The sequence below is a fragment of the Leptonychotes weddellii genome, chromosome 4 (assembly GCF_054177405.1).
Source record: "Leptonychotes weddellii isolate Sample4059 chromosome 4, ASM5417740v2, whole genome shotgun sequence".
NCBI lineage: Eukaryota > Metazoa > Chordata > Mammalia > Carnivora > Phocidae > Leptonychotes > Leptonychotes weddellii.
In genome coordinates, this window is record NC_138372.1 from 106,263,818 (window position 1) to 106,277,502 (window position 13,685).

Genomic DNA, 13,685 nt, shown 5'->3' on the forward strand with positions numbered 1-13,685 from the left:
AGTTTTGACAATTATGAAAATAACAATAAACATCCATGTGCAGGTTTTTGTGTAGACACGTTTTCAACTCCTTTGAGTTAAAATCAATAAGGATGATTTCTGGATAGTATGGAAAATAACTTTACTTTCTAAATGGGTAGTGTCTTCTTAGTATAATCCACTCTTAATCTCTGCAGCATTTCCAACATTGGCTGGCCCTTCTTTACACCCTCCCTTGTGGAGTCCTTAACATGTGGTTTATTCTTTCTTTTCTCTCTGGTACATTCTCAAGGAAGTCTCTCCTCTCCTCTGGCTTGGAGTAGAGACCCTCCATTATATTCTTTCTGGACACACATTAGACCCTTGTAATGCTTAATAATTTGTAAATACATGCTTATTTGTCTTTTTGTTTATTTATTTTTTTCTGGGGACACTGTTTGTGGTTATTGTTCACCACTGGGATGGTAGCCTAAACTAACATTTTCACCACCCATTCAGCTGCTGTGTCTCCATGGTCTTAAAACAGTTAAGTACCCCATTTGAAACACAGTTACTGGAGGATAATAATGCTCAGTGAGTGAATGACATTTGTACATTGTTATTAACATGGTTTTAGGAATGAATAATTTCCTTTTATTTTTCACTTGGACTATGGAAAGATTCCCCAAAGCTTTTTAATCTCTAACAGGCAGTCCATAGTTTATATTATAAATGAAAGTTAGGCCATGGAAGTTTCCTGCTTCATAACTTACTAAGCTGCTTTCAAACTAGTCTTAAACATGTACTCCTGCACATATAGTTCTCTATACCTCCAGATCCAACTCTTCCTTCCCAGGCTCTTCACCCACAAGTCATGGCCATGCAATGGCCCTCTGGCCCTCACAGTGTGTGACTCAGCACCTCTGTGCATCTGCTCACGCTGTCCCCCATCCCCAGACTTCCCTCACTCTTCAGCGTTCACTCATCCTTTGACATGCTCTTGGATTTTCCCTCAGCCCTTCTGCTCTGATAACATTTTTATAGATCTGTCATTTTGTGTTGATTTGGTATGTCTTTTTTTCTGATAAGCACTATACAATTGGTGTCCAATACCAAAAAGTCATCGCCATGAAGGTACGGACCAGCCGCTTTAGTTTGGCTCCATTGTCTTCCACGTGAAATATAATGGGTGTTCAGGTCTGTTGAATTATTAATAAAACCAGTAACACCTGCTCCAAACTTTCTAATGTGATGTAATCTGGTATGAGAGTATTCTTAATAGAGACATTTGGACTGCTTCTGAGTGCCTCTGAACAGGTGGAAGAGATAACAGTTCAGTCAAGTGTGTTATTTGACATCATGTAAATTCATACTAGGTTCAATTCAGTAAATGGATTTTTGAGTTCAGAAATTACCTAGAACCTGACTAGTACTCACATAACTACTGCAAATGAAGGGAGAAACATATTTTTTATTGGCACAGAGAATAATTGCATGTGTCTCATATAAGAAATCCAATTCTAAAGTGAAGTGTGACAGCACGAGCAATTTGCCTAAAGGCCCCTGAGCCACTCATCCCTGTGACCTATCCTGTTGTTCTTTGTCCCCAGGTAAACCATCAACAGTGGTTTCCAGATGGACATTAATCACGCTGTTATGAGCAAAGATCTTTGCCATTATGGAGATGACTTTTTCAGGAGGTAAATCTTATTTGGTGATATTGAATTTTTTCCCACTTTTCAAAACAGAGCAGGGCTCTCTTTATATAAAACGATCACAAACAGATTAAAAATAAATAATTTAACCTTCTAGTGTTTTTGTTCTTATAACAACAAATAGGGTGTTTGATCATTCTAGTCTCTGAGGAACATGCCAAAGCATGAAACCAAAATATCTCAGACCTTTGACCTTTTTAGAGATTCACAATTGACTGTTTCGCTTGACCTCATCAATTTTACTGATGTTTTGGGATTCATGTAGACACTAAAGCCTGGTATTTACTCAGAGTTGTATTTTGTTCTTCTTTCCCTTTCTGTTTTGCTGTGTCTTGGGAGGCCCTTACTACTAACGCACAGACATTCCAGAATCCGTGAATCCCTTTCATTCTCTTGAGCAGCCCGTCCATTTGTCAAAATGTGAGGATTCAGAACATCAAGCTTCAAAACTGTGTCCTCAGTAATCAAAAAATATTGAAAGTCATAAAAGATAAAACTAAATTCCCTTTATTGCTAGTGATTTTACTTTTAGGACACGATGAATTAACTAAAAATAGATGTAATCTTTAAAAATACGTTTTGAACGATTTACGCAAATGGTGACCAAAGGAAGACACTTGATTTCATGATGCAAAGATTCAGGGTATGCCCCAACAAAAATTATTTCGATTATTTTTACTCTTCTGCTCTCAGTGCCATTCGAATTGGTTTTTTTCTCCATAGCAGTCTGGCAAAAGAATAAATATATTGATCCTTGGTGAGGAGAGATAACAGTTACTCCTCTCACATCCTGCACTGGCAGATTCCATGAACAGAGCAAAATATCATTTCCCTCACTTGTATATTGTATGCTTTGCAGGATGAAAACGCAGATTAGCTAAGCATGGAAAACTTTCCCCTTCTGTATTCAGGTAGGTGTTTCACTTAAGAAAAGAAATACAAAATCAAAATGACTATGTTTTGAAATTTTGAAACTTCTGGGTAAGTGATGTCTATATGCATGGGAAAAATTTCATGTGATAAGTTGTTCCTTTCAGTGACCATTGAAAAAAAAAAGACCTATAAAGTGTAGTTGGAGTACAAATTCTTAGTGCTTATTATTCTGGTGCTACTAATTTTGTTCTGCATGTGTTTAAATATCCTTATTAGAAATTATGTATTTTTAAGTGTTATGTTTTTATTAAACTTAATATTTATTATATGTATTATTAAGGTCTTTATAATAAAATAATGTATTTTGAATGTTTTATATTATATTAGAATATATAATATGTAATTAAAATGTAAATGTGTACATTTAAATATCTAGTTTAATAATATATAATATTAATAATAAATATAAACTTCAGTTATTAGGTAAAGTTTTAAGATATGCATTTATATATATAAAGCATATATAAATACATGTTTAGAAATGTATCTATTTATATATCTAATCACTAATTTTACACTAAGGATAGTTCACTGAGTAGGTAATTAAAAAAAGCATTTTGAGGGTGTCTGGGTGGCTCAGTTGGTTAAATGCCTGCCTTCGGCTCAGGTTATGATCCCACAGTCCTGGGATGGTGTCCTGCATCAGGCTCCCTGCTCAGCGGGGAGTCTGCTTCTCCGTCTGCCCAGCCTCCACGCCCCCCACACTTGTGTGCATGCGCACTCTCTCTCTCTCAAAAATAAATAAATAAAAAATTTTAAAAAAGCATTTTGAATTCTTTCATCAAGAGTACATTTAACTTATGGAAAGTTGTTTGAGTTTATAACAACACCAAATATTAAGATGGGTTTCCATTTTTTAATGCAAGTTACTTAATATGGCATATTTTCTCAGTAGTTATTCAAATTAAATAACTAGCTTTGAACATAATGTTAAAAGCACTAGTTGTAGAATGAACTGATGAATGTATTTATATGGAAGTGGTAATCCCAGTGATTATCTAGATGAGATCCTGTTTCTGTCCCTCATTCAGTCCTGAATGCCTCCTGTGGGCCAAGTAGTTGTGGTTGGAGGACAGATGAAGACTTAACCCCTCCAGGGCTCACGTTAAACATTGTACCAGGTGCGATGGCAGTGCATTGAAGTTGCCCGTCATTCCCCATTTTGAAGCAGCAATAGCAAAATAGACTGTTTACCTGATCCAGGTTGACCATCTTTCTACCCACTGTGCTATTGGCAAACCTTACAAAAGGATGATATGAAACTAATTTTGAAAATATTCCTAAATATGTGTTCAGAGTACTTATGAGATATGACTTTGGTTTATAACTAAATGTGGGTAAGGAATCTATATATATATAAACAATATACAAATATGAAATAATATATAAAAATAGAAAATAAATCACTTATAAGAAACAGAACCAAGAAATGATCCTTTACATCTAATTACATTCTACAGTCAAATATCATTTCCTCCAAGAAGCTCCAAGCCCTTGTGATTCCTCCTTCAATTTTTCAATTTTGTCACCATAGCCCCATTTATTCTCCTGCCTTACATATGCTTGAGACTATTACTCCTCTGATAGAAGAAGAAAAAGAAATTTTGTATCATTATGGGATGATAGAAAGTGAAAAAAATGAGGGGGCAAAGTTGAGCTGTGTGAAGGTAGCCTCAGCCTCCTCACTTAGCTGGATTTTGCCATATCTAACCCAATTCCTGCTAGATGTTAGATGCTGAATAAGCTCTTAATTAACTGGAGCAAATGGGGAGTTGACATGAGCCAACCGGGAGCTCAGTTCAACCAACACCTCCTCCTTGTCTCCCACCTATTTCATATACCTTAGGGATTTCTTCAGATCAAAAAACCCCAAAATATTAATTTTGCTCTCATGCCATTATACCTTAGAGTCTAATTAAGTTAAATTACAAGGGACTTATGATTGCATGCCATTACTTAAGAGTTGAAGAAACTTGCTCTCAGAACATCAGTAAATTATTAATATATTAATAGAAGAATTCTTGATTTTTTGGTATAATTTTCTCAATTTTCAAATCTCAAAGGTGTTTTTTGAAATAATTTCTCATTAATTTTAACATGAATTTCAGGAAAGGCAGTAACAAATTTTTGACCATTTTGGCAATAAGAACAATATAGAATGATATTAGATATAAGAACTTGTTGGTTGAGTCCCCATACAAACATAAACTCAATAGATATTACTATTGTATGATGTGCCTGGAGGTACAAGTATGACTCTAAGATAAAGTTCTATAAACATTTCTGATAAGGACATGAATGATCTGGATTGCTTTAATTTTCCAGCCTATTTAACAGATTCTGATCATTAAGGATATTACTAAATTTAGAGTTATATTTCTATAAAACTATATTTCAGAGTGAAATATCCCATATAGCAAGATAAGTACATGTTCTCCAACTTTTTTACTGTTGTCAAATATTTGTAAATTTCACATACTAAAAACAATGTGTGCATTCCACATTTTATCTCTCTAAGGATTGTTAGAGAAAATATTTGGAAGAAATGTTCAAAACATTTTCTTTGGACTTGACAACCATTTGATGGTCAGGAGGGAAAGAAGAATCAAAGATAAATAAGAACCCATTTGTTTGGAAAGATGAAGTACCAACACTAGAGATCACAGCATCAGGAGACTTACCTTGTATGAAATATGGTGAGTTACATTCTGTATCTGTATTTTGAGTTTGAGGTTCAAGTAAGTTATCTAGGTGGAAGAGCCTAGAATTCAGATGGAAATGGAATAAAGTTGAAATTAAATAGAAAAAGAGATTTGTGATTCCGTTATGGAGAATGGTAACTGAAGATTTGGGAGAGTGAAAACAGGGCTTAGGCTAGAATTTTCTAGAATCTGAAACATCCCTCTTTCTATTTTTTTAGATTATTATTTAAATTGGGTCATATCATCTTAACTCAGTTAAAAAATAATTACCTTGGATAGACATCTAAAATATAGTAATTTTAAAAAGCAACAGTTGTCTGCCACCAGAATATTATATGGCATAAGATAATGCATGAAATAATCCATCAATTACCAATTATGTAAATATTTAAAGAAATCGGTATTATAAGTAATTACTTGCTTTGGAAATGTGTCCTACATTCTGACTCTCAATTGTCTGTACCCCAGCCAATTTATTTCTTCTTTCCAGACTGTGCATTTAATCAATGTTTACAGCAAGTAGACCACTAGAGACTTAGTATGAAATGGGAGATTAAATTTTGAAATTTGTTTCAATAAACAGATGAAGGTTTAATAATTTTGTTGACTTTTAATGCTGATTTAATGGGAGGATTTTTGAGGATCAGATGTTAAGACAAACAAAAAAATGAGCCTGAGATGTATGTTTCTAGGCAAATAAATGAAATGTTTACATCTCTTTTGCAAGGCTTTTTATAATGACTTCTTCTCCAGTTCCGAACCATATGTTACCTATAAAAGAAATTTCAATATCATAATATTTAAAATAATTATGCCTCAGTCATATCAGAGGATGTGAGTTCTGAAGTTCGTGAGTAGACCAAAGTACATGACTAGTATTCTGATACTTCTAGATTTGTAAAGCTTTGTGTTGGTCTACACTAGATTCACTGGAGGCTTCCCCTAATTTCTCTGAGGACCCTGGGTCCAGGGGCCCCAGCCTCAAGTTCCCTAAAGGCAATCCACGATTAGTTCAAAGTTGAGCAAATGACTCAATTAGACTCAAGGAGAAGCAAGGAGATTTTGGCTAGTCCTGGGAAAGACACTCTTGCTCTCTTCCATTGAATTTGAAAGTGAGGCGATAAACTGTGAAGGTTCTATGTAAATTTGTGCCTTGCTGAAAATGAAGCCATCATGAATGAAAGAGGCAGGGAGGGGAATTGAAACCTGGTAACAATATTTGAGCCTTGGGCCATGTTGCCATGAAGCATTCCCTGTCTTTGTTTTTTATTTTTGTTTTTGTTTTCCAGTTGTAGTCCCAAGTTCTTCTTCTTCCTTTTTTAATCCTAAAAGCAATTTGGGGAGGAATTCCTGTCACTGTAAGCATCCTAAAGGATAGAACTGTTCTCATGTTGGTGACTTTGAGTTTTCTTAGAAATTCTTGAGCACAAAACCAGAGAAGAGTCGCATCTTAAAGTGTAGTACCTAGTTCAAGTTATAATCATATCTTCCCCACCATTCATTAATGTGACTTTGAGCACTTAAGGTACCCAGTAAATGCAAGTACAGCTTTCTGTCTCCAAATCCAGACACCCATATTACTTTCTCCAAAAGGTAGTGTCAGAGAGAATGATCACATGCCATGCCCATGCTGTCCCCTCCATCTTTTCCCTTCCTTTGACTCTGTCTCTCTCACAGCATCCTCAGAATAAGAGCAAGAATGTGCAGATATGCACACACACACACACACACACACACAACTTCTTATGATATCTCTCTCTCTGGACTAGCCTTGTTTGCATTTTGTCTTTCTAACTGAGACTTGCCAAGAACCTTGTTTTCAACCATTGCAAAGATTATCATAAATTTTTGTTCATGAAAAGCACAAATCCTCATCAACATCTCTGTTTCTTCCTTTTGATGTGAAGAAAATGGAAGACAGTAGTTGGCTGCTTAAACATATTAGAGTCTGTTATTAGTTAATAAAATATGTCTATGTTTACTGTTATTTGCAAAAATGTGTTGTACTATACCAAATATTTTGTAGTCATTCCAAGCTGCCAAGAAAGAAAAGTCTCGAAGGATATTTTTAGTGTGATTTTAAACTCTGTGAAATTAGCTTCTTTTTGGACTTTAATTAGAACCATCCAACATCAGATTTTTTTTCCAAAAGCTAGACATGGATTCACCTCCTGTAGCTTGCCTCCTAAGCCCATGGTCGGTCAGGCAAGTGAGAAAGGAAAACTTCAGACTATTTCTACTTTTTCTTCACCGCAATGTAATCTTGCTCTGAGGACTGGATCAGAAACGCATCTTGATCCCTGGTGCTAGGAAAGACTGCAACAGCACAATCTTAGCCTTTCTTTTCTGTTTGTTTTTAGAACCATCCCAAAACCTTGACAGCATTTTCCAGGAAAGGTATCCTCCAGGATTGCACAGAGAAATAGCTAACAGCATTCATGCTTCTCATCCCCAAATCTCTTGGTTTTTAGGAGATTATAAAGATTTTAAACTTCTATTTGTTTGAAAATAATTTTAAAGAATAAATCCTCTGCAAAATAGTGACTGCATTAGAAGAGAGTCTTCTTTGGTTGTTTTTGCATGAAGACACTTAAATTTCTAGAAGTCTCTGGTTAACACATTTACAATCGGATTGTGGACTTCTTATGGCTCAAACTGTACCTTATCTTTATGTGATCAGACGGCTTGTGCTTTATTTATTTATTTTTTTATTGTAGCAGGACAGTACTTATGTTAGCAACTTAATTGGAGTTATAAGCACTGAAGGATACTTGTGAATGTCTTTATGCCCCTGAGAGCATGCCATTGTTACATGTTTCTGCTAGAGTGGATAGTCTAAAACTAAAAGTTGTCTGTTAGATATTCAGAGACATTTTTCTACAATAAGTATGTCTTGCCAAGCATTTTTGAGAAAATATTTTCTCCCTAAGACATACCACACAGAGATTGTAACACACACTAGATTGTTTCGAAGAATTCTTTCAAAATCTCCATGCTAAACAGTTAGAAAAGAAAAAATAATAATTTTTGGGTGTCAGTCAACGGCATCTAGCTGGAATGGATGTTCTACTTTGGGGGATTAGAGAAGAAAAGAAATTGATCCCTGTTTTTCTTCCCTCGTCCATTTTGAAAGCAATTATGATAGGTTCAATCCACACACTTTTCTCCAACCATTACCTAATAATTCATCAATTTATATATCCTTCCCCATTTTTTCCCAACCTCCAGTCCTGAATTGACTTGGCATCTTCTTTTTGATGTGCTATAAGCACCTCAAACTCAGATTTCTCCCCAGACAGTTTCCTCCCCTGGCCAACTCTTAGCAATTGGCAGGTGCCATCATCCACACATCCCAGTTGGCCAAACCAGGTTTCTGTGACTTACCCTGGACTGCTGAACTTTTCTCACTTGCCTTTTCTAACTACTCACTGCCATCTTTTTGGAAAAGACTCCTGGTCTGGGCCTTTCTGTCATTCACGATAGCAACAGTCTGCATCTAGGTTTAGACTCAATGAATTTGGAAAATGGTAAACCGTATCTACCAGCTGAAGCCAGTCAGGGGAAGACATGGGATGGGAAAGAATGAGAATGAAGAACATTGTCTTCTCTGAGACATTTCCATCTGCATGCACACACAGTGCCCTGTGGTGATAATCCAGTCCCTGTTTTAACTTCTGACAGGTACCCAAGATGTTAGGAGCAAAGTGCACGTAGCATCTACATCTTGCTGCCCACCCAAGTCTTCTTCTTTGAGTGAGGGAAACAAATAAGCTAAAGACCTCTTGCTCCAAAGGACTTCAGAATGGAAAGCATTCCATTAAATGGGAAACAAGGGGCTTTTTGCTGCATTTGGAAGAGTCAATAGGATTCCATCCATGCACATTTTCATCCAACCATTCACAATTTCATGTGCTGCTGCTAATTTATCATGGCAATGATTCATGGGCAAAATAATCTCCCAAGCAAAGTGGTCTAATCCCCAGTTTGTTAACAAAGAATATACATGGGAAGTGTGATTAAAATGGATTTAAAAGAAATCAATCTTTTAAAATCCTTTGAAACCTAATTCCTGGGACTTCTAGCTTTGTAGAATTAAGATGTTAAGAATTTATCTATTTCTGGGGGTGCCTGGGTGGCACAGTCTGTTGGGCATCAGACTTGATTTTGGCTCCGATCATGATCTCAGGGTTGAGACCTCGAGCCCCACTTTGGGCTCCATGCTCAGTGCAGAGTCTACTTGAGATTCTCTCTCTCTCTCTCCCTTTGCTCCTCTCCGGACTCATTCTTTTTTTTTCTCTTTCTCTCAAATAAATAAATAAATAAATAAATAAATAAATAAATAAAATCTTAAAAAAAGAATGTATTTATTTCTCTAACTTAAATTATTAAACACCCTCAAAGTTTAATAAATTTATATATCTTCTTTTGAAATACCTTAGTTGGATTTCCTTGGAAATCAACAAGTCATCTCAAGAGTAATTTGAATTTACAACAGTTTTCTTTTTTATTGTTTCTTAAAATATACAACACATAACAATCCTACATTTTAAATGTTTTAATCACAGTGCAAGCTCCTGAAGAGTCCTTCCTCTTCTCCACCTCCCAGTCTGCCATTAACCCATCACCTGCAAAACAAGGGTACAGGGGTTGAGAGTAAGGGTTCCACCAGGCCCTCCTAACAGTTATATGATGCATTTTGTAAAACATAACTACACCTGCTGTTTGACTTAGTCTTATTAGCTTTTTTTCTTCAAAACTCACTGTTTTGACTATTACAGAATATTCTGCATATGGGGGGCCAATTCATTTAATGATCCCTCCATTGTTAGCTTTTTTTGCGGGGGCGGGAATAGATGGTGATGATAGTGACCTGCTCTATGTCAAAACTACATACTAAATATGTTTCTCCTCCTCCTCACTCTCCTGCCAGTATAGTTTAGGGCACTATCTCCTCTTTCCTGAATTATTCTGACAACCTCTAACTAACCTGTCTTTCTCCAGCTTTCCTTTCTAATTCATTATCACCTTGCAACCAATGTGATTCTTTTAAATGCAAATTCTGTTTTATTTATCTCTGGCTTATACTCCCTCAGTGGTATAGCGTGAAGCCCCTCTCCTTAGCATGATGTGCAAGGCCTCTTATGAAAGAATCTTTCTTTTGTCTATCTTTCCTAATTTCCCTGTTCCCCCTCACCCTCACACATCCTGGATGTCATACGGAATCATTTGTCATTCTCTGAACATACCCTGATCTTTCTCGTCTCCACGTCATGGGCCTCGTTGTATCGTATGTCTAGAATAACTTGTCTCATTTTCTCTTTCTTGTGAAATTCTTTGGACTCAGTTGGAATATCATCTTTGCTTGCCTGGCCTTTCACGGAGTTAGAGACACCTCCCCTTCTGTGCTACTGCAAGCACTTGTCCACACCACTATTCTATGGTTTTGGGTTTTTTTTTTTTTTTTTAAGATTTCTTTATTTATTTGAGAGAGAGAGAGAGGGAGGGAGTAAGGGGGAGGGGCCTGGGGAGAGGGAGAGAGGAGGATCTTCAAACAGACTCTGCACTAAACACCCAGACTGATGCCGGGCTTGATTCCACAATGGACTCTGAAATCATGACCTGAGCCGAAACCAAGAGTTGGACGCTTAACCGACTGAGCCACCCAGGAGCCCCACTACTCTATGTTTTTAAATGACTATCTCCTGTTGGGGTCACGTTTTATTGTGATGTCCTCAGCATTAGTTAGATTGCCTGCAAAATAGTAGAGATTACCAAAATAAATATTTATTCCCTGAATAAGTGAATGAGTGAATCAGAAGGAGCTTTGCTTCAGACAACCTGAAAATGCACCTTAAAGGTAGGAGAGGGAAGGATACCAGGCATGTGCAATTAATAAAAAAAAAAAATTTTATCAATTGACCAAAAAGATCAATAAAATTCAACATTTCAAACACAATACTATCAACTTGGTTCCACTCCACCCCATCTTCCCCCAACAATCTCACCTCTACTCTGACCTCTAGTTTTTTCTGGACCTCATTCTTTTTTTTTTTTTTATTAAAGATTTTATTTATTTATTTGACAGAGAGATAGACAGAAGAGCACAAGCAGAGGGAGTGGCAGAGGGAGAGGGAGAAGCAGGCTCTGCACTGAGCAGGGAACCCGATGCGGGACTCGATCCCAGGACCCTGAGATCATGACCTGAGCTGAAGGCAGACGCTTAACCATCTGAGCCACCCAGGCACCCAGTGGACCTCATTCTTTTACTTCCATTAGTAAGCTTCTGCTTTTCTGTTAGCCTTATGTCTATTTTTTACAGTCTCATGACTCTTGTCACTTTGATCAGTTTGCTACTTCCATCACAATACTGATTTAGACCGAAGAGGAAAGATGTATCATTTGTGGGTATTATACTTCAATTGAGATCAAAGGAAATTGAGATTCAATTTGGGTTTTGGATGCTATTGCATTTTTTTAAAATGTACAAATAGATTTGTGTTCTTTTAAATATACAATAATGTTTGTCACTGTTCTTAATTAGCAGGATTACATTTTTAGATGCTATTTTTTCCAGAGACTTGCCTAAAATTTTGGTAATTGATTCCAGATGAAGAGTGAGACTGGAAATGTCTCCATGGCTTGAATTGTGAGGCCTCACATAACCATGGGTAAATAAAATGGAATTTAATACAAGAAATATTTAGTTATGCCTTTCAATTAAGAAATTTTATGGAAACAATAAAGCACAGAAAATACTCAGTTTCTAATTGCTAACTTTAAAACAAATGATGCACGATTGAGAGCATAATTTTCAAAACGTAAATATCTAAGTATTCTCTGCATCTTCATCATGACCATCAATAGTTAAATGATGTTATTTATTCTAATCATATTTAGCCATATTTTTATCTTTAAGACTAAATGAGGACATTCACCTTGCAGCCTACGTTGGTAATAATAAAACTTAAGTTTTTCGAGTGTTTACTATGTATGGGTCTGGTATTTTGTTTACATCATTTAATTTAAATCTCACAACGAGCTATGAGGTAGGCATTATTTTCTCGGCTTTGCTAATGAAAACATGGACCCTCAGAAGTGGAGGTGTCATTCCCAGGATAAACAGCCCTTGAGTGGAGGGGCAGAGACCTGAATCCAGATCTGTCTGACTCCAAAGCCCATGCACACAGCTACTAGTCCCTCATGCTTGCCACCTGCATACATACATTGCCTCCATGCTTAGACTTGGAAGCATTTCAGGGCAAACTAATTCAGCTCTGTTGCTTTGGGACTTCAATACGTCTCAGCATCAAACTCCTTTGTAGGGCATCTCATGTATCCAGTCCCTAGATGGGTAGGCTTAAAGAGATAAAGGCTGTTTTGTCTTTTTAATGTTCTATTTCTGGACTCATCATTCTGCTTCCCTTGTGACCAGCAGAGAGGAAATGAAATAATATCTGAAGCTGATTCTAGGCTGTTGACCCCAGACTTTGTCGGGCAGGAGAATTACAGCAGGAGCCAGTTACAATGCAGATTCCAGGGCCTTGTTCTTCAAGATGAGTATTAGTAAGTCTGGTACCCCCGATTCTGATGTAAAATCGTTCTTTTGTCTATCTTCCCTAATTTCCCTGTTCCCCCTTCACCCTCACACATCCTGGATGCCATACGGAATCATCTGGAACAGAATTTGAGATTCACTGCTTAGGCCCAAGAGAAAGACAATGTAGGTCCTGAAAGGGTCATTTAAAATTTTATGGTAGCCCCATTTAAAAAGCAAAAATAAAACAGGGAAAATTAATTTTCGTAATATTTGATGACCCCACGCCATCGAAATATTAAAGTTGGAATCAATAGAAAAATTATCGGGATATTTTAAAGTTTTCCACAGCACGTCTCTGTGTTACTTTAAGCTTAGAGCACTTGTCAATTGAGACCAGCCACATTTCAAGGACTTGATAGCCAGACGTGGCCGCTGGCTGCCACTGAGAACTAGAGAGGGGGCAGAATTGCACCTGTGTTTCAAGGTCAAATCACAACCGAAGGGCAGCTGAGTTACCAAGCATGTTTTCAAATTAACTGCTGCATCAGGTATGTCCCAGAAACCAGAACCAGGCATGAGAACAAATTGACGGGAATCTTGAGGTGTCCTTCTGGAGGGGATGAACAGCACAGGGAAGCAGCGGGGCATCAAGCAGGCAAGGTGCGGGTTGATCTCCCCATTCCCGACGAGGCCGGGACCCCCTCTGGCACACTGTTTGGTGTGCTCTTGCTGGTCTGGGAAGGTGCAGATGGTGGGGTGGGCAGGGCTATTTAAAGTTTAGTTATCTGTACAATGATATCAGAAAAGATTATCTTTAAATCTTCTCCATTGCTAAAATAA